Below are 22,039 nucleotides of genomic sequence, written 5' to 3'. Positions count from 1 at the left end.
AAAAAGCGATTTCGGCAATAAAATTTAAAACGCGTGTAAAACATAAACCAAACGATGAAATTGGTTATTTCTTCATGTATAATGATCAACTCGATACTCCCTAGCCCCCAACAGCCTTTTTTTTCATAACACTTTAACCAGAGTGACGGGAGAGCGGCATTTCAGAAAACGTGCTTATCTCGGCGAGAAAAAGCGATTTCGGCAATAAAATTTAAAACGCGTGTAAAACATAAACCAAACGATGAAATTGGTTATTTCTTCATGTATAATGATCAACTCGATACTCCCTAGCCCCCAACAGCCTTTTTTTTCATAACACTTTAACCAGAGTGACGGGAGAGCGGCATTTCAGAAAACGTGCTTATCTCGGCGAGAAAAAGCGATTTCGGCAATAAAATTTAAAACGCGTGTAAAACATAAACCAAACGATGAAATTGGTTATTTCTTCATGTATAATGATCAACTCGATACTCCCTAGCCCCCAACAGCCTTTTTTTTCATAACACTTTAACCAGAGTGACGGGAGAGCGGCATTTCAGAAAACGTGCTTATCTCGGCGAGAAAAAGCGATTTCGGCAATAAAATTTAAAACGCGTGTAAAACATAAACCAAACGATGAAATTGGTTATTTCTTCATGTATAATGATCAACTCGATACTCCCTAGCCCCCAACAGCCTTTTTTTTCATAACACTTTAACCAGAGTGACGGGAGAGCGGCATTTCAGAAAACGTGCTTATCTCGGCGAGAAAAAGCGATTTCGGCAATAAAATTTAAAACGCGTGTAAAACATAAACCAAACGATGAAATTGGTTATTTCTTCATGTATAATGATCAACTCGATACTCCCTAGCCCCCAACAGCCTTTTTTTTCATAACACTTTAACCAGAGTGACGGGAGAGCGGCATTTCAGAAAACGTGCTTATCTCGGCGAGAAAAAGCGATTTCGGCAATAAAATTTAAAACGCGTGTAAAACATAAACCAAACGATGAAATTGGTTATTTCTTCATGTATAATGATCAACTCGATACTCCCTAGCCCCCAACAGCCTTTTTTTTCATAACACTTTAACCAGAGTGACGGGAGAGCGGCATTTCAGAAAACGTGCTTATCTCGGCGAGAAAAAGCGATTTCGGCAATAAAATTTAAAACGCGTGTAAAACATAAACCAAACGATGAAATTGGTTATTTCTTCATGTATAATGATCAACTCGATACTCCCTAGCCCCCAACAGCCTTTTTTTTCATAACACTTTAACCAGAGTGACGGGAGAGCGGCATTTCAGAAAACGTGCTTATCTCGGCGAGAAAAAGCGATTTCGGCAATAAAATTTAAAACGCGTGTAAAACATAAACCAAACGATGAAATTGGTTATTTCTTCATGTATAATGATCAACTCGATACTCCCTAGCCCCCAACAGCCTTTTTTTTCATAACACTTTAACCAGAGTGACGGGAGAGCGGCATTTCAGAAAACGTGCTTATCTCGGCGAGAAAAAGCGATTTCGGCAATAAAATTTAAAACGCGTGTAAAACATAAACCAAACGATGAAATTGGTTATTTCTTCATGTATAATGATCAACTCGATACTCCCTAGCCCCCAACAGCCTTTTTTTTCATAACACTTTAACCAGAGTGACGGGAGAGCGGCATTTCAGAAAACGTGCTTATCTCGGCGAGAAAAAGCGATTTCGGCAATAAAATTTAAAACATGTGTAAAACATAAACCAAACGATGAAATTGGTTATTTCTTCATGTATAATGATCAACTCGATACTCCCTAGCCCCCAACAGCCTTTTTTTTCATAACACTTTAACCAGAGTGACGGGAGAGCGGCATTTCAGAAAACGTGCTTATCTCGGCGAAAAAAAGCGATTTCGGCAATAAAATTTAAAACGCGTGTAAAACATAAACCAAACGATGAAATTGGTTATTTCTTCATGTATAATGATCAACTCGATACTCCCTAGCCCCCAACAGCCTTTTTTTTTCATAACACTTTAACCAGAGTGACGGGAGAGCGGCATTTCAGAAAACGTGCTTATCTCGGCGAGAAAAAGCGATTTCGGCAATAAAATTTAAAACGCGTGTAAAACATAAACCAAACGATGAAATTGGTTATTTCTTCATGTATAATGATCAACTCGATACTCCCTAGCCCCCAACAGCCTTTTTTTTCATAACACTTTAACCAGAGTGACGGGAGAGCGGCATTTCAGAAAACGTGCTTATCTCGGCGAGAAAAAGCGATTTCGGCAATAAAATTTAAAACGCGTGTAAAACATAAACCAAACGATGAAATTGGTTATTTCTTCATGTATAATGATCAACTCGATACTCCCCTAGCCCCCAACAGCCTTTTTTTTCATAACACTTTAACCAGAGTGACGGGAGAGCGGCATTTCAGAAAACGTGCTTATCTCGGCGAGAAAAAGCGATTTCGGCAATAAAATTTAAAACGCGTGTAAAACATAAACCAAACGATGAAATTGGTTATTTCTTCATGTATAATGATCAACTCGATACTCCCTAGCCCCCAACAGCCTTTTTTTTCATAACACTTTAACCAGAGTGACGGGAGAGCGGCATTTCAGAAAACGTGCTTATCTCGGCGAGAAAAAGCGATTTCGGCAATAAAATTTAAAACGCGTGTAAAACATAAACCAAACGATGAAATTGGTTATTTCTTCATGTATAATGATCAACTCGATACTCCCTAGCCCCCAACAGCCTTTTTTTTCATAACACTTTAACCAGAGTGACGGGAGAGCGGCATTTCAGAAAACGTGCTTATCTCGGCGAGAAAAAGCGATTTCGGCAATAAAATTTAAAACGCGTGTAAAACATAAACCAAACGATGAAATTGGTTATTTCTTCATGTATAATGATCAACTCGATACTCCCTAGCCCCCAACAGCCTTTTTTTTCATAACACTTTAACCAGAGTGACGGGAGAGCGGCATTTCAGAAAACGTGCTTATCTCGGCGAGAAAAAGCGATTTCGGCAATAAAATTTAAAACGCGTGTAAAACATAAACCAAACGATGAAATTGGTTATTTCTTCATGTATAATGATCAACTCGATACTCCCTAGCCCCCAACAGCCTTTTTTTTCATAACACTTTAACCAGAGTGACGGGAGAGCGGCATTTCAGAAAACGTGCTTATCTCGGCGAGAAAAAGCGATTTCGGCAATAAAATTTAAAACGCGTGTAAAACATAAACCAAACGATGAAATTGGTTATTTCTTCATGTATAATGATCAACTCGATACTCCCTAGCCCCCAACAGCCTTTTTTTTCATAACACTTTAACCAGAGTGACGGGAGAGCGGCATTTCAGAAAACGTGCTTATCTCGGCGAGAAAAAGCGATTTCGGCAATAAAATTTAAAACGCGTGTAAAACATAAACCAAACGATGAAATTGGTTATTTCTTCATGTATAATGATCAACTCGATACTCCCTAGCCCCCAACAGCCTTTTTTTTCATAACACTTTAACCAGAGTGACGGGAGAGCGGCATTTCAGAAAACGTGCTTATCTCGGCGAGAAAAAGCGATTTCGGCAATAAAATTTAAAACGCGTGTAAAACATAAACCAAACGATGAAATTGGTTATTTCTTCATGTACAATGATCAACTCGATACTCCCTAGCCCCCAACAGCCTTTTTTTTCATAACACTTTAACCAGAGTGACGGGAGAGCGGCATTTCAGAAAACGTGCTTATCTCGGCGAGAAAAAGCGATTTCGGCAATAAAATTTAAAACGCGTGTAAAACATAAACCAAACGATGAAATTGGTTATTTCTTCATGTATAATGATCAACTCGATACTCCCTAGCCCCCAACAGCCTTTTTTTTCATAACACTTTAACCAGAGTGACGGGAGAGCGGCATTTCAGAAAACGTGCTTATCTCGGCGAGAAAAAGCGATTTCGGCAATAAAATTTAAAACGCGTGTAAAACATAAACCAAACGATGAAATTGGTTATTTCTTCATGTATAATGATCAACTCGATACTCCCTAGCCCCCAACAGCCTTTTTTTTCATAACACTTTAACCAGAGTGACGGGAGAGCGGCATTTCAGAAAACGTGCTTATCTCGGCGAGAAAAAGCGATTTCGGCAATAAAATTTAAAACGCGTGTAAAACATAAACCAAACGATGAAATTGGTTATTTCTTCATGTATAATGATCAACTCGATACTCCCTAGCCCCCAACAGCCTTTTTTTTCATAACACTTTAACCAGAGTGACGGGAGAGCGGCATTTCAGAAAACGTGCTTATCTCGGCGAGAAAAAGCGATTTCGGCAATAAAATTTAAAACGCGTGTAAAACATAAACCAAACGATGAAATTGGTTATTTCTTCATGTATAATGATCAACTCGATACTCCCTAGCCCCCAACAGCCTTTTTTTTCATAACACTTTAACCAGAGTGACGGGAGAGCGGCATTTCAGAAAACGTGCTTATCTCGGCGAGAAAAAGCGATTTCGGCAATAAAATTTAAAACGCGTGTAAAACATAAACCAAACGATGAAATTGGTTATTTCTTCATGTATAATGATCAACTCGATACTCCCTAGCCCCCAACAGCCTTTTTTTTCATAACACTTTAACCAGAGTGACGGGAGAGCGGCATTTCAGAAAACGTGCTTATCTCGGCGAGAAAAAGCGATTTCGGCAATAAAATTTAAAACGCGTGTAAAACATAAACCAAACGATGAAATTGGTGATTTCTTCATGTATAATGATCAACTCGATACTCCCTAGCCCCCAACAGCCTTTTTTTTCATAACACTTTAACCAGAGTGACGGGAGAGCGGCATTTCAGAAAACGTGCTTATCTCGGCGAGAAAAAGCGATTTCGGCAATAAAATTTAAAACGCGTGTAAAACATAAACCAAACGATGAAATTGCTTATTTCTTCATGTATAATGATCAACTCGATACTCCCTAGCCCCCAACAGCCTTTTTTTTCATAACACTTTAACCAGAGTGACGGGAGAGCGGCATTTCAGAAAACGTGCTTATCTCGGCGAGAAAAAGCGATTTCGGCAATAAAATTTAAAACGCGTGTAAAACATAAACCAAACGATGAAATTGGTTATTTCTTCATGTATAATGATCAACTCGATACTCCCTAGCCCCCAACAGCCTTTTTTTTCATAACACTTTAACCAGAGTGACGGGAGAGCGGCATTTCAGAAAACGTGCTTATCTCGACGAGAAAAAGCGATTTCGGCAATAAAATTTAAAACGCGTGTAAAACATAAACCAAACGATGAAATTAGTTATTTCTTCATGTATAATGATCAACTCGATACTCCCTAGCCCCCAACAGCCTTTTTTTTCATAACACTTTAACCAGAGTGACGGGAGAGCGGCATTTCAGAAAACGTGCTTATCTCGGCGAGAAAAAGCGATTTCGGCAATAAAATTTAAAACGCGTGTAAAACATAAACCAAACGATGAAATTGGTTATTTCTTCATGTATAATGATCAACTCGATACTCCCTAGCCCCCAACAGCCTTTTTTTTCATAACACTTTAACCAGAGTGACGGGAGAGCGGCATTTCAGAAAACGTGCTTATCTCGGCGAGAAAAAGCGATTTCGGCAATACAATTTAAAACGCGTGTAAAACATAAACCAAACGATGAAATTGGTTATTTCTTCATGTATAATGATCAACTCGATACTCCCCAGCCCCCAACAGCCTTTTTTTTCATAACACTTTAACCAGAGTGACGGGAGAGCGGCATTTCAGAAAACGTGCTTATCTCGGCGAGAAAAAGCGATTTCGGCAATAAAATTTAAAACGCGTGTAAAACATAAACCAAACGATGAAATTGGTTATTTCTTCATGTATAATGATCAACTCGATACTCCCTAGCCCCCAACAGCCTTTTTTTTCATAACACTTTAACCAGAGTGACGGGAGAGCGGCATTTCAGAAAACGTGCTTATCTCGGCGAGAAAAAGCGATTTCGGCAATACAATTTAAAACGCGTGTAAAACATAAACCAAACGATGAAATTGGTTATTTCTTCATGTATAATGATCAACTCGATACTCCCTAGCCCCCAACAGCCTTTTTTTTATAACACTTTAACCAGAGTGACGGGAGAGAGGCATTTCAGAAAACGTGCTTATCTCGGCGAGAAAAAGCGATTTCGGCAATAAAATTTAAAACGCGTGTAAAACATAAACCAAACGATGAAATTGCTTATTTCTTCATGTATAATGATCAACTCGATACTCCCTAGCCCCCAACAGCCTTTTTTTCATAACACTTTAACCAGAGTGACGGGAGAGCGGCATTTCAGAAAACGTGCTTATCTCGGCGAGAAAAAGCGATTTCGGCAATAAAATTTAAAACGCGTGTAAAACATAAACCAAACGATGAAATTGCTTATTTCTTCATGTATAATGATCAACTCGATACTCCCTAGCCCCCAACAGCCTTTTTTTTCATAACACTTTAACCAGAGTGACGGGAGAGCGGCATTTCAGAAAACGTGCTTATCTCGGCGAGAAAAAGCGATTTCGGCAATAAAATTTAAAACGCGTGTAAAACATAAACCAAACGATGAAATTGGTTATTTCTTCATGTATAATGATCAACTCGATACTCCCTAGCCCCCAACAGCCTTTTTTTTCATAACACTTTAACCAGAGTGACGGGAGAGCGGCTTTTCAGAAAACGTGCTTATCTCGGCGAGAAAAAGCGATTTCGGCAACAAAATTTAAAACGCGTGTAAAACATAAACCAAACGATGAAATTGGTTATTTCTTCATGTATAATGATCAACTCGATACTCCCTAGCCCCCAACAGCCTTTTTTTTCATAACACTTTAACCAGAGTGACGGGAGAGAGGCATTTCAGAAAACGTGCTTATCTCGGCGAGAAAAAGCGATTTCGGCAATAAAATTTAAAACGCGTGTAAAACATAAACCAAACGATGAAATTGCTTATTTCTTCATGTATAATGATCAACTCGATACTCCCTAGCCCCCAACAGCCTTTTTTTTCATAACACTTTAACCAGAGTGACGGGAGAGCGGCATTTCAGAAAACGTGCTTATCTCGGCGAGAAAAAGCGATTTCGGCAATAAAATTTAAAACGCGTGTAAAACATAAACCAAACGATGAAATTGCTTATTTCTTCATGTATAATGATCAACTCGATACTCCCTAGCCCCCAACAGCCTTTTTTTTCATAACACTTTAACCAGAGTGACGGGAGAGCGGCATTTCAGAAAACGTGCTTATCTCGGCGAGAAAAAGCGATTTCGGCAATAAAATTTAAAACGCGTGTAAAACATAAACCAAACGATGAAATTGGTTATTTCTTCATGTATAATGATCAACTCGATACTCCCTAGCCCCCAACAGCCTTTTTTTTCATAACACTTTAACCAGAGTGACGGGAGAGCGGCATTTCAGAAAACGTGCTTATCTCGGCGAGAAAAAGCGATTTCGGCAACAAAATTTAAAACGCAAGTAAAACATAAACCAAACGATGAAATTGGTTATTTCTTCATGTATAATGATCAACTCGATACTCCCTAGCCCCCAACAGCCTTTTTTTTCATAACACTCTAACCAGAGTGACGGGAGAGCGGCATTTCAGAAAACGTGCTTATCTCGGCGAGAAAAAGCGATTTCGGCAATAAAATTTAAAACGCGTGTAAAACATAAACCAAACGATGAAATTGGTTATTTCTTCATGTATAATGATCAACTTGATACTCCCTAGCCCCCAACAGCCTTTTTTTTCATAACACTTTAACCAGAGTGACGGGAGAGCGGCATTTCAGAAAACGTGCTTATCTCGGCGAGAAAAAGCGATTTCGGCAATAAAATTTAAAACGCGTGTAAAACATAAACCAAACGATGAAATTGGTTATTTCTTCATGTATAATGATCAACTCGATACTCCCTAGCCCCCAACAGCCTTTTTTTTCATAACACTTTAACCAGAGTGACGGGAGAGCGGCATTTCAGAAAACGTGCTTATCTCGGCGAGAAAAAGCGATTTCGGCAATAAAATTTAAAACGCGTGTAAAACATAAACCAAACGATGAAATTGGTTATTTCTTCATGTATAATGATCAACTCGATACTCCCTAGCCCCCAACAGCCTTTTTTTTCATAACACTTTAACCAGAGTGACGGGAGAGCGGCATTTCAGAAAACGTGCTTATCTCGGCGAGAAAAAGCGATTTCGGCAATACAATTTAAAACGCGTGTAAAACATAAACCAAACGATGAAATTGGTTATTTCTTCATGTATAATGATCAACTCGATACTCCCTAGCCCCCAACAGCCTTTTTTTTCATAACACTTTAACCAGAGTGACGGGAGAGCGGCATTTCAGAAAACGTGCTTATCTCGGCGAGAAAAAGCGATTTCGGCAATAAAATTTAAAACGCGTGTAAAACATAAACCAAACGATGAAATTGCTTATTTCTTCATGTATAATGATCAACTCGATACTCCCTAGCCCCCAACAGCCTTTTTTTTCATAACACTTTAACCAGAGTGACGGGAGAGCGGCATTTCAGAAAACGTGCTTATCTCGGCGAGAAAAAGCGATTTCGGCAATAAAATTTAAAACGCGTGTAAAACATAAACCAAACGATGAAATTGCTTATTTCTTCATGTATAATGATCAACTCGATACTCCCTAGCCCCCAACAGCCTTTTTTTTCATAACACTTTAACCAGAGTGACGGGAGAGCGGCATTTCAGAAAACGTGCTTATCTCGGCGAGAAAAAGCGATTTCGGCAATAAAATTTAAAACGCGTGTAAAACATAAACCAAACGATGAAATTGGTTATTTCTTCATGTATAATGATCAACTCGATACTCCCTAGCCGCCAACAGCCTTTTTTTTCATAACACTTTAACCAGAGTGACGGGAGAGCGGCTTTTCAGAAAACGTGCTTATCTCGGCGAGAAAAAGCGATTTCGGCAACAAAATTTAAAACGCGTGTAAAACATAAACCAAACGATGAAATTGGTTATTTCTTCATGTATAATGATCAACTCGATACTCCCTAGCCCCCAACAGCCTTTTTTTTCATAACACTTTAACCAGAGTGACGGGAGAGAGGCATTTCAGAAAACGTGCTTATCTCGGCGAGAAAAAGCGATTTCGGCAATAAAATTTAAAACGCGTGTAAAACATAAACCAAACGATGAAATTGCTTATTTCTTCATGTATAATGATCAACTCGATACTCCCTAGCCCCCAACAGCCTTTTTTTTCATAACACTTTAACCAGAGTGACGGGAGAGCGGCATTTCAGAAAACGTGCTTATCTCGGCGAGAAAAAGCGATTTCGGCAATAAAATTTAAAACGCGTGTAAAACATAAACCAAACGATGAAATTGGTTATTTCTTCATGTATAATGATCAACTCGATACTCCCTAGCCCCCAACAGCCTTTTTTTTCATAACACTTTAACCAGAGTGACGGGAGAGCGGCATTTCAGAAAACGTGCTTATCTCGGCGAGAAAAAGCGATTTCGGCAATAAAATTTAAAACGCGTGTAAAACATAAACCAAACGATGAAATTGGTTATTTCTTCATGTATAATGATCAACTCGATACTCCCTAGCCCCCAACAGCCTTTTTTTTCATAACACTTTAACCAGAGTGACGGGAGAGCGGCATTTCAGAAAACGTGCTTATCTCGGCGAGAAAAAGCGATTTCGGCAACAAAATTTAAAACGCGTGTAAAACATAAACCAAACGATGAAATTGGTTATTTCTTCATGTATAATGATCAACTCGATACTCCCTAGCCCCCAACAGCCTTTTTTTTCATAACACTCTAACCAGAGTGACGGGAGAGCGGCATTTCAGAAAACGTGCTTATCTCGGCGAGAAAAAGCGATTTCGGCAATAAAATTTAAAACGCGTGTAAAACATAAACCAAACGATGAAATTGCTTGTTTCTTCATGTATAATGTTCAACTCGATACTCCCTAGCCCCCAACAGCCTTTTTTTTCATAACACTTTAACCAGAGTGACGGGAGAGCGGCATTTCAGAAAACGTGCTTATCTCGGCGAGAAAAAGCGATTTCGGCAATAAAATTTAAAACGCGTGTAAAACATAAACCAAACGATGAAATTGCTTATTTCTTCATGTATAATGATCAACTCGATACTCCCTAGCCCCCAACAGCCTTTTTTTTCATAACACTTTAACCAGAGTGACGGGAGAGCGGCATTTCAGAAAACGTGCTTATCTCGGCGAGAAAAAGCGATTTCGGCAATAAAATTTAAAACACGTGTAAAACATAAACCAAACGATGAAATTGGTTATTTCTTCATGTATAATGATCAACTCGATACTCCCTAGCCCCCAACAGCCTTTTTTTCATAACACTTTAACCAGAGTGACGGGAGAGCGGCATTTCAGAAAACGTGCTTATCTCGGCGAGAAAAAGCGATTTCGGCAATAAAATTTAAAACGCGTGTAAAACATAAACCAAACGATGAAATTGGTTATTTCTTCATGTATAATGATCAACTCGATACTCCCTAGCCCCCAACAGCCTTTTTTTTCATAACACTTTAACCAGAGTGACGGGAGAGCGGCATTTCAGAAAACGTGCTTATCTCGGCGAGAAAAAGCGATTTCGGCAATAAAATTTAAAACGCGTGTAAAACAAACCAAACGATGAAATTGGTTATTTCTTCATGTATAATGATCAACTCGATACTCCCTAGCCCCCAACAGCCTTTTTTTTCATAACACTTTAACCAGAGTGACGGGAGAGCGGCATTTCAGAAAACGTGCTTATCTCGGCGAGAAAAAGCGATTTCGGCAATAAAATTTAAAACGCGTGTAAAACATAAACCAAACGATGAAATTGGTTATTTCTTCATGTATAATGATCAACTCGATACTCCCTAGCCCCCAACAGCCTTTTTTTTCATAACACTTTAACCAGAGTGACGGGAGAGCGGCATTTCAGAAAACGTGCTTATCTCGGCGAGAAAAAGCGATTTCGGCAATAAAATTTAAAACGCGTGTAAAACATAAACCAAACGATGAAATTGGTTATTTCTTCATGTATAATGATCAACTTGATACTCCCTAGCCCCCAACAGCCTTTTTTTTCATAACACTTTAACCAGAGTGACGGGAGAGCGGCATTTCAGAAAACGTGCTTATCTCGGCGAGAAAAAGCGATTTCGGCAATAAAATTTAAAACGCGTGTAAAACATAAACCAAACGATGAAATTGGTTATTTCTTCATGTATAATGATCAACTCGATACTCCCTAGCCCCCAACAGCCTTTTTTTTCATAACACTTTAACCAGAGTGACGGGAGAGCGGCATTTCAGAAAACGTGCTTATCTCGGCGAGAAAAAGCGATTTCGGCAATAAAATTTAAAACGCGTGTAAAACATAAACCAAACGATGAAATTGGTTATTTCTTCATGTATAATGATCAACTCGATACTCCCTAGCCCCCAACAGCCTTTTTTTTCATAACACTTTAACCAGAGTGACGGGAGAGCGGCATTTCAGAAAACGTGCTTATCTCGGCGAGAAAAAGCGATTTCGGCAATACAATTTAAAACGCGTGTAAAACATAAACCAAACGATGAAATTGGTTATTTCTTCATGTATAATGATCAACTCGATACTCCCTAGCCCCCAACAGCCTTTTTTTTCATAACACTTTAACCAGAGTGACGGGAGAGCGGCATTTCAGAAAACGTGCTTATCTCGGCGAGAAAAAGCGATTTCGGCAATAAAATTTAAAACGCATGTAAAACATAAACCAAACGATGAAATTGGTTATTTCTTCATGTATAATGATCAACTCGATACTCCCTAGCCCCCAACAGCCTTTTTTTTCATAACACTTTAACCAGAGTGACGGGAGAGCGGCATTTCAGAAAACGTGCTTATCTCGGCGAGAAAAAGCGATTTCGGCAATAAAATTTAAAACGCGTGTAAAACATAAACCAAACGATGAAATTGGTTATTTCTTCATGTATAATGATCAACTCGATACTCCCTAGCCCCCAACAGCCTTTTTTTTCATAACACTTTAACCAGAGTGACGGGAGAGCGGCATTTCAGAAAACGTGCTTATCTCGGCGAGAAAAAGCGATTTCGGCAATAAAATTTAAAACGCGTGTAAAACATAAACCAAACGATGAAATTGGTTACTTCTTCATGTATAATGATCAACTCGATACTCCCTAGCCCCCAACAGCCTTTTTTTTCATAACACTTTAACCAGAGTGACGGGAGAGCGGCATTTCAGAAAACGTGCTTATCTCGGCGAGAAAAAGCGATTTCGGCAATAAAATTTAAAACGCGTGTAAAACATAAACCAAACGATGAAATTGGTTATTTCTTCATGTATAATGATCAACTCGATACTCCCTAGCCCCCAACAGCCTTTTTTTTCATAACACTTTAACCAGAGTGACGGGAGAGCGGCATTTCAGAAAACGTGCTTATCTCGGCGAGAAAAAGCGATTTCGGCAATAAAATTTAAAACGCGTGTAAAACATAAACCAAACGATGAAATTGGTTATTTCTTCATGTATAATGATCAACTCGATACTCCCTAGCCCCCAACAGCCTTTTTTTTCATAACACTTTAACCAGAGTGACGGGAGAGCGGCATTTCAGAAAACGTGCTTATCTCGGCGAGAAAAAGCGATTTCGGCAATAAAATTTAAAACGCGTGTAAAACATAAACCAAACGATGAAATTGGTTATTTCTTCATGTATAATGATCAACTCGATACTCCCTAGCCCCCAACAGCCTTTTTTTTCATAACACTTTAACCAGAGTGACGGGAGAGCGGCATTTCAGAAAACGTGCTTATCTCGGCGAGAAAAAGCGATTTCGGCAATAAAATTTAAAACGCGTGTAAAACATAAACCAAACGATGAAATTGGTTATTTCTTCATGTATAATGATCAACTCGATACTCCCTAGCCCCCAACAGCCTTTTTTTTCATAACACTTTAACCAGAGTGACGGGAGAGCGGCATTTCAGAAAACGTGCTTATCTCGGCGAGAAAAAGCGATTTCGGCAATAAAATTTAAAACGCGTGTAAAACATAAACCAAACGATGAAATTGGTTATTTCTTCATGTATAATGATCAACTCGATACTCCCTAGCCCCCAACAGCCTTTTTTTTCATAACACTTTAACCAGAGTGACGGGAGAGCGGCATTTCAGAAAACGTGCTTATCTCGGCGAGAAAAAGCGATTTCGGCAATAAAATTTAAAACGCGTGTAAAACATAAACCAAACGATGAAATTGGTTATTTCTTCATGTATAATGATCAACTCGATACTCCCTAGCCCCCAACAGCCTTTTTTTTCATAACACTTTAACCAGAGTGACGGGAGAGCGGCATTTCAGAAAACGTGCTTATCTCGGCGAGAAAAAGCGATTTCGGCAATAAAATTTAAAACGCGTGTAAAACATAAACCAAACGATGAAATTGGTTACTTCTTCATGTATAATGATCAACTCGATACTCCCTAGCCCCCAACAGCCTTTTTTTTCATAACACTTTAACCAGAGTGACGGGAGAGCGGCATTTCAGAAAACGTGCTTATCTCGGCGAGAAAAAGCGATTTCGGCAATAAAATTTAAAACGCGTGTAAAACATAAACCAAACGATGAAATTGGTTATTTCTTCATGTATAATGATCAACTCGATACTCCCTAGCCCCCAACAGCCTTTTTTTTCATAACACTTTAACCAGAGTGACGGGAGAGCGGCATTTCAGAAAACGTGCTTATCTCGGCGAGAAAAAGCGATTTCGGCAATAAAATTTAAAACGCGTGTAAAACATAAACCAAACGATGAAATTGGTTATTTCTTCATGTATAATGATCAACTCGATACTCCCTAGCCCCCAACAGCCTTTTTTTTCATAACACTTTAACCAGAGTGACGGGAGAGCGGCATTTCAGAAAACGTGCTTATCTCGGCGAGAAAAAGCGATTTCGGCAATACAATTTAAAACGCGTGTAAAACATAAACCAAACGATGAAATTGGTTATTTCTTCATGTATAATGATCAACTCGATACTCCCTAGCCCCCAACAGCCTTTTTTTTCATAACACTTTAACCAGAGTGACGGGAGAGCGGCATTTCAGAAAACGTGCTTATCTCGGCGAGAAAAAGCGATTTCGGCAATAAAATTTAAAACGCGTGTAAAACATAAACCAAACGATGAAATTGGTTATTTCTTCATGTATAATGATCAACTCGATACTCCCTAGCCCCCAACAGCCTTTTTTTTCATAACACTTTAACCAGAGTGACGGGAGAGCGGCATTTCAGAAAACGTGCTTATCTCGGCGAGAAAAAGCGATTTCGGCAATAAAATTTAAAACGCGTGTAAAACATAAACCAAACGATGAAATTGGTTATTTCTTCATGTATAATGATCAACTCGATACTCCCTAGCCCCCAACAGCCTTTTTTTTTCATAACACTTTAACCAGAGTGACGGGAGAGCGGCATTTCAGAAAACGTGCTTATCTCGGCGAGAAAAAGCGATTTCGGCAATAAAATTTAAAACGCGTGTAAAACATAAACCAAACGATGAAATTGGTTATTTCTTCATGTATAATGATCAACTCGATACTCCCTAGCCCCCAACAGCCTTTTTTTTCATAACACTTTAACCAGAGTGACGGGAGAGCGGCATTTCAGAAAACGTGCTTATCTCGGCGAGAAAAAGCGATTTCGGCAATAAAATTTAAAACGCGTGTAAAACATAAACCAAACGATGAAATTGGTTATTTCTTCATGTATAATGATCAACTCGATACTCCCTAGCCCCCAACAGCCTTTTTTTTTCATAACACTTTAACCAGAGTGACGGGAGAGCGGCATTTCAGAAAACGTGCTTATCTCGGCGAGAAAAAGCGATTTCGGCAATAAAATTTAAAACGCGTGTAAAACATAAACCAAACGATGAAATTGGTTATTTCTTCATGTATAATGATCAACTCGATACTCCCTAGCCCCCAACAGCCTTTTTTTTCATAACACTTTAACCAGAGTGACGGGAGAGCGGCATTTCAGAAAACGTGCTTATCTCGGCGAGAAAAAGCGATTTCGGCAATAAAATTTAAAACGCGTGTAAAACATAAACCAAACGATGAAATTGCTTATTTCTTCATGTATAATGATCAACTCGATACTCCCTAGCCCCCAACAGCCTTTTTTTTCATAACACTTTAACCAGAGTGACGGGAGAGCGGCATTTCAGAAAACGTGCTTATCTCGGCGAGAAAAAGCGATTTCGGCAATAAAATTTAAAACGCGTGTAAAACATAAACCAAACGATGAAATTGGTTATTTCTTCATGTATAATGATCAACTCGATACTCCCTAGCCCCCAACAGCCTTTTTTTTCATAACACATTAACCAGAGTGACGGGAGAGCGGCATTTCAGAAAACGTGCTTATCTCGGCGAGAAAAAGCGATTTCGGCAATAAAATTTAAAACGCGTGTAAAACATAAACCAAACGATGAAATTGGTTATTTCTTCATGTATAATGATCAACTCGATACTCCCTAGCCCCCAACAGCCTTTTTTTTCATAACACTTTAACCAGAGTGACGGGAGAGCGGCATTTCAGAAAACGTGCTTATCTCGGCGAGAAAAAGCGATTTCGGCAATAAAATTTAAAACGCGTGTAAAACATAAACCAAACGATGAAATTGCTTATTTCTTCATGTATAATGATCAACTCGATACTCCCTAGCCCCCAACAGCCTTTTTTTTCATAACACTTTAACCAGAGTGACGGGAGAGCGGCATTTCAGAAAACGTGCTTATCTCGGCGAGAAAAAGCGATTTCGGCAATAAAATTTAAAACGCGTGTAAAACATAAACCAAACGATGAAATTGGTTATTTCTTCATGTATAATGATCAACTCGATACTCCCTAGCCCCCAACAGCCTTTTTTTTCATAACACTTTAACCAGAGTGACGGGAGAGCGGCATTTCAGAAAACGTGCTTATCTCGGCAAGAAAAAGCGATTTCGGCAATAAAATTTAAAACGCGTGTAAAACATAAACCAAACGATGAAATTGGTTATTTCTTCATGTATAATGATCAACTCGATACTCCCTAGCCCCCAACAGCCTTTTTTTTCATAACACTTTAACCAGAGTGACGGGAGAGCGGCATTTCAGAAAACGTGCTTATCTCGGCGAGAAAAAGCGATTTCGGCAATAAAATTTAAAACGCGTGTAAAACATAAACCAAACGATGAAATTGGTTATTTCTTCATGTATAATGATCAACTCGATACTCCCTAGCCCCCAACAGCCTTTTTTTTCATAACACTTTAACCAGAGTGACGGGAGAGCGGCACTTCAGAAAACGTGCTTATCTCGGCGAGAAAAAGCGATTTCGGCAATAAAATTTAAAACGCGTGTAAAACATAAACCAAACGATGAAATTGGTTATTTCTTCATGTATAATGATCAACTCGATACTCCCTAGCCCCCAACAGCCTTTTTTTTTCCATAACACTTTAACCAGAGTGACGGGAGAGCGGCATTTCAGAAAACGTGCTTATTTCGGCGAGAAAAAGCGATTTCGGCAATAAAATTTAAAACGCGTGTAAAACATAAACCAAACGATGAAATTGGTTATTTCTTCATGTATAATGATCAACTCGATACTCCCTAGCCCCCAACAGCCTTTTTTTTCATAACACTTTAACCAGAGTGACGGGAGAGCGGCATTTCAGAAAACGTGCTTATCTCGGCGAGAAAAAGCGATTTCGGCAATAAAATTTAAAACGCGTGTAAAACATAAACCAAACGATGAAATTGGTTATTTCTTCATGTATAATGATCAACTCGATACTCCCTAGCCCCCAACAGCCTTTTTTTTCATAACACTTTAACCAGAGTGACGGGAGAGCGGCATTTCAGAAAACGTGCTTATCTCGGCGAGAAAACGCGATTTCGGCAATAAAATTTAAAACGCGTGTAAAACATAAACCAAACGATGAAATTGGTTATTTCTTCATGTATAATGATCAACTCGATACTCCCTAGCCCCCAACAGCCTTTTTTTTCATAACACTTTAACCAGAGTGACGGGAGAGCGGCATTTCAGAAAACGTGCTTATCTCGGCGAGAAAAAGCGATTTCGGCAATAAAATTTAAAACGCGTGTAAAACATAAACCAAACGATGAAATTGGTTATTTCTTCATGTATAATGATCAACTCGATACTCCCTAGCCCCCAACAGCCTTTTTTTTCATAACACTTTAACCAGAGTGACGGGAGAGCGGCATTTCAGAAAACGTGCTTATCTCGGCGAGAAAAAGCGATTTCGGCAATACAATTTAAAACGCGTGTAAAACATAAACCAAACGATGAAATTGGTTATTTCTTCATGTATAATGATCAACTCGATACTCCCTAGCCCCCAACAGCCTTTTTTTTCATAACACTTTAACCAGAGTGACGGGAGAGCGGCATTTCAGAAAACGTGCTTATCTCGGCGAGAAAAAGCGATTTCGGCAATAAAATTTAAAACGCGTGTAAAACATAAACCAAACGATGAATTTGGTTATTTCTTCATGTATAATGATCAACTCGATACTCCCTAGCCCCCAACAGCCTTTTTTTTCATAACACTTTAACCAGAGTGACGGGAGAGCGGCATTTCAGAAAACGTGCTTATCTCGGCGAGAAAAAGCGATTTCGGCAATAAAATTTAAAACGCGTGTAAAACATAAACCAAACGATGAAATTGGTTATTTCTTCATGTATAATGATCAACTCGATACTCCCTAGCCCCCAACAGCCTTTTTTTTCATAACACTTTAACCAGAGTGACGGGAGAGCGGCATTTCAGAAAACGTGCTTATCTCGGCGAGAAAAAGCGATTTCGGCAATAAAATTTAAAACACGTGTAAAACATAAACCAAACGATGAAATTGGTTATTTCTTCATGTATAATGATCAACTCGATACTCCCTAGCCCCCAACAGCCTTTTTTTTCATAACACTTTAACCAGAGTGACGGGAGAGCGGCATTTCAGAAAACGTGCTTATCTCGGCGAGAAAGTTGCGATTTCGGCAATAAAATTTAAAACGCGTGTAAAACATAAACCAAACGATGAAATTGGTTATTTCTTCATGTATAATGATCAACTCGATACTCCCTAGCCCCCAACAGCCTTTTTTTTCATAACACTTTAACCAGAGTGACGGGAGAGCGGCATTTCAGAAAACGTGCTTATCTCGGCGAGAAAAAGCGATTTCGGCAATAAAATTTAAAACGCGTGTAAAACATAAACCAAACGATGAAATTGGTTATTTCTTCATGTATAATGATCAACTCGATACTCCCTAGCCCCCAACAGCCTTTTTTTTTCATAACACTTTAACCAGAGTGACGGGAGAGCGGCATTTCAGAAAACGTGCTTATCTCGGCGAGAAAAAGCGATTTCGGCAATAAAATTTAAAACGCGTGTAAAACATAAACCAAACGATGAAATTGGTTATTTCTTCATGTATAATGATCAACTCGATACTCCCTAGCCCCCAACAGCCTTTTTTTTCATAACACTTTAACCAGAGTGACGGGAGAGCGGCATTTCAGAAAACGTGCTTATCTCGGCGAGAAAAAGCGATTTCGGCAATAAAATTTAAAACGCGTGTAAAACATAAACCAAACGATGAAATTGGTTATTTCTTCATGTATAATGATCAACTCGATACTCCCTAGCCCCCAACAGCCTTTTTTTTTCATAACACTTTAACCAGAGTGACGGGAGAGCGGCATTTCAGAAAACGTGCTTATCTCGGCGAGAAAAAGCGATTTCGGCAATAAAATTTAAAACGCGTGTAAAACATAAACCAAACGATGAAATTGGTTATTTCTTCATGTATAATGATCAACTCGATACTCCCTAGCCCCCAACAGCCTTTTTTTTCATAACACTTTAACCAGAGTGACGGGAGAGCGGCATTTCAGAAAACGTGCTTATCTCGGCGAGAAAAAGCGATTTCGGCAATAAAATTTAAAACGCGTGTAAAACATAAACCAAACGATGAAATTGGTTATTTCTTCATGTATAATGATCAACTCGATACTCCCTAGCCCCCAACAGCCTTTTTTTTCATAACACTTTAACCAGAGTGACCGGAGAGCGGCATTTCAGAAAACGTGCTTATCTCGGCGAGAAAAAGCGATTTCGGCAATAAAATTTAAAACGCGTGTAAAACATAAACCAAACGATGAAATTGGTTATTTCTTCATGTATAATGATCAACTCGATACTCCCTAGCCCCCAACAGCCTTTTTTTTCATAACACTTTAACCAGAGTGACGGGAGAGCGGCATTTCAGAAAACGTGCTTATCTCGGCGAGAAAAAGCGATTTCGGCAATAAAATTTAAAACGCGTGTAAAACATAAACCAAACGATGAAATTGGTTATTTCTTCATGTATAATGATCAACTCGATACTCCCTAGCCCCCAACAGCCTTTTTTTTTCATAACACTTTAACCAGAGTGACGGGAGAGCGGCATTTCAGAAAACGTGCTTATCTCGGCGAGAAAAAGCGATTTCGGCAATAAAATTTAAAACGCGTGTAAAACATAAACCAAACGATGAAATTGGTTATTTCTTCATGTATAATGATCAACTCGATACTCCCTAGCCCCCAACAGCCTTTTTTTTCATAACACTTTAACCAGAGTGACGGGAGAGCGGCATTTCAGAAAACGTGCTTATCTTGGCGAGAAAAAGCGATTTCGGCAATAAAATTTAAAACGCGTGTAAAACATAAACCAAACGATGAAATTGGTTATTTCTTCATGTATAATGATCAACTCGAGTCGAGCTCCAGGGAGAGAGGCTGATTTTTCGCTTTTTGAGGCCGACCGACGAACCGGCGCGGGGCGGACTCAAAAGCCCGCAGAGCCGTAGGCACTTAGAAAAGTTTCGCCTTTGGCTGTGAGCTCCAGGGGGAGAGGCTGATTTTGCGTTATTTTAGGCCGGCTGGAGAACCGGCGCGGGTCGGACGCACAATCCCCGCAGAGCCGTGGGCACTTAGAAAATTTTCGCCAAGTTGGCTGTGAGCGCCTGGTACCTAATATGGAAGTATAGAGGCCGACTTTCGGGCAAGATCACGCCGGGTTAGGCTTCTAGGACCCCGGCTAAGCAATTTTACCGGGCCGCCCGGTTCTTTTTTTTAACCAGCCCGGTTCTTTTTACACTTCCAGCTGGAGCTCAGCAGCGGCTTTTTGCACAGTATCACGCCGGGTTAGGCTTCCAGGACCCCGGCTAAGCAATTTTACCGGGCCGCCCGGTTCTTTTTTTTAACCAGCCCGGTTCTTTTTACACTTCCAGCTGGAGCTCAGCAGCGGCTTTTTGGACAAGATCACGCCGTGTTAGGCTTCCAGAGCCCCGGCTAAGCAATTTTACCGGGTCGCCCGGTTCTTTTTTTAACCAGCCCTGTTCTTTTTTTAACCAGCCCGAGAGAATGGTAGGTGGATATTATGACAAAGTTTGATGGAGTATTGATTTATGACCTTAATAAAAAAGTATTAAATATTTTTTTTTTTTTTTATTTTTTTTTTTTTAAAAAGAGTTATTGAGGTCATAGAGTTTATGGAGGTCATAGGGAGGTCATAGGTTATAGGGTTAGGTTGTTATTTATTTAAAATGTTGAATTATGGGTTGGGTTAGGGTTTGAGTTTGGTATGAGTGGTGTGTGTGTGTGGTTGAAAGTCAAAAATGTTATGAGCTGCTGCTTCCTCCCTCGTCCTGTAGGGGGTGTTTAAGTGTTTCATTCACTTTTATCCTGAGATAGGAGTGCTAAGGTGTGTAAGTGTATTTATCTCAGGATGAGTGTAAATCTTGTTTTGTTTTGTTTTTTGGATGGTGGTAAGTCTGAACATATGTGTTAGATCATCTGTAAATCTTGTTTTGTTTATTTTTTGGTGGTGGGAATATGTCTGTAGATGTTTAGGGTCTTAAGATTGTTGGGGGTGTCTGACCTTCTCACCTTGCGCGGCTCTTTACGGCGTGTGTCTGTATCTGGGTTGTATGTGTGTGTATGTGGCTGAGTTAAATTATTTGATGGTGGGAATATGTCTGTACATGTTTTGGGTCTTAAGATTGTTGGGGGGTGTATGACCCTGCTTTATGACCTCGCCGCGTGTATCTGTGGGATGTGTGTCTATGTGGCTGAGTTAAATTATTTTTGGTGCTATGTTTCAGTTTAAAAAAGCTTTTAATAATAGTATGAGGTGAAAAAAAATGAATCTTACCTTCCGAGGGATGAAATTAGCTGGTCCTCAGTCCAATTTTGTGTATGGAGGAGAAAATGGAGTTTAAAAATGGGGTGGGGGTTAGGGTTAGGGGTCTTCAGGTCAGAATGTTCTTTAGGGCGGGAAAGTATCTGGATATATAGATGTGCAAGTGTTTAAACAGTCAGAAAAGGCCTTTACAAAGCTCAAACCACCTCAAGTCGGTCTCTACGCTCTGCGGATCTTTTAAAAGCAATGGTGAAAGGTAGGTTGTTTTTTTTCCTAAAAATAAACTATTCTGTTATAATGCGATTGTATTTATGACGTATGTTTTTTTTTGTACATAGATATTATCGTCTATGCGGACGTCCACAATGCTCGTGAGTTTTATTATGTGTTTACATTATTCTGTTATTTTCTCCATCAGAAATGTGATGTTATTGTTTTTCTCAACAAAAAAAAGCGCGGTTAAATGATGACTTCAGTGGAGTCTACTTAACGCAGACGGATTACGGTGAATCACACATTCATTTATGTTAGTTAATATTAATACGTTGATCTTAAAATGTTTAACTTATGTATGTATGTTAGATCTGGTAGGTGCAGCGGAGCAAGACATCCAGAAAAACGGTCTGGGTGACACAGGTCGCGAAGGTTACAAAGAGCCTGCTTCAAACGTGTCGGATGTGTTGGGAGAATCG

This window comes from Syngnathus leptorhynchus, unplaced genomic scaffold, assembly GCF_054491065.1.
Source record: "Syngnathus leptorhynchus isolate UIUO unplaced genomic scaffold, UIUO_Slep HiC_scaffold_57, whole genome shotgun sequence".
NCBI classification, from domain to species: domain Eukaryota; kingdom Metazoa; phylum Chordata; class Actinopteri; order Syngnathiformes; family Syngnathidae; genus Syngnathus; species Syngnathus leptorhynchus.
Note: the sequence above shows the minus strand (reverse complement) of the source record.